Here is a 1,206-nt window from a genome sequence, read left to right as displayed (position 1 = left end):
ACGGAAAGGCTACCCACTCCCATCTTCAGGCCTGGAGAATTCCATAGACTGTATAGTCCACAGGGTCGCAAAGAGTCAGACACCAGTGAGCGACTTACACTTCCAGCAAAGGCTAAAGCTGTCCCACCCCTCCCTACACGGCTTCACCATGCTTAGTGTTTGCTTACCAGGTTTAACCTAAATACACAGCTCTCTTTGCTGCATCTACTGTGAGAATGAAGACCATTCACAACAGTTAAACTGTCAACATTCCAGAAAACATCAACATCCCTCTGAAGAGAAGCACAACTACTGTGACGGGCCCCGGGGGAGCCCTGCAGAGGGAGTTCAATGACATCAATGCAGAATTCAGTCTCTTTGTGAAGAAAAAGCAGCAGCTCCAGGTTGACAAATGGTGAGGCACCATTCAACAGAAAGGGATTGGCTGTTGTTTGCACTCTCTGTAGCCATGGACAGAACACAATCAAGGGTGCTACGCTGGGCTTTTGTTACCAGGTGAAGTCTGTGTATACTCCTCCATCCACGTTATTTCCAAAATTTCTTGGACACAAAATACATACACAGGGTTTAGATGAAGCCAGGTGTTGCTTGTTAAGTATCTCAAGCCCATAAAGATGAGTTAATTCTGGAAGGAAACAACATTGAACTTACATCAAATTCAGCTGCTTTGATTCAGCAAGCCATGGCTGCTTAAAAGCAAAGACATTAGAAAAATTCTGGATGGCTTCTATGTGTCTGAGAAAGGAGCTGTTCCCCAGGGTGATTAAGAAGATCTAAGTAGTTGAGATCAAACCAGTCAGTCCTAAAGGAAATCAATCCTGAATATTCATTGAAAGGACTGATGCTGAAGCTGAAGCTCCAATACCCTGGCCACCTGAGATGAAGAGCTGACTCACTGGAAAAGACCCTGAAGCCGGGAAAGAGTGAGGGCAGGAGGAGAAGGGGGCAGCAGAGGATGAGATGATTGGATGGCATCATTGACTCAGTGGACATGAGTTTGAACAAACTCTGGGAGATAGAGAAGGACAGGGAAGCCTGGCATGCTGCAGTCCATGGGGTCGCAAACATTCAGACAAGATTTAGTGACTGAACAACAACAAAGTTGTCCAACTACAGGCACAACCAAATGCCAGATGATTCCTCAGACCTATCTGTGATATTGAATATTTTAAAGATGAAAGAAAAGCCTTGTATTGAAAAATATTT

General features: G+C 44.8%; 1 pseudogene; it reads left to right on the top strand.

Moving 5' to 3' along the window:
* The first annotated feature begins 215 nt into the window (after positions 1-215).
* Positions 216-767, top strand: LOC136164020 (large ribosomal subunit protein uL6 pseudogene; annotated as a pseudogene).
* Positions 768-1,206: the final 439 nt, after the last annotated feature.

This window comes from Muntiacus reevesi, chromosome 3 (assembly GCF_963930625.1).
Source record: "Muntiacus reevesi chromosome 3, mMunRee1.1, whole genome shotgun sequence".
Lineage (NCBI taxonomy): Eukaryota > Metazoa > Chordata > Mammalia > Artiodactyla > Cervidae > Muntiacus > Muntiacus reevesi.
This window is presented reverse-complemented; position numbering and strand designations above follow the sequence as displayed.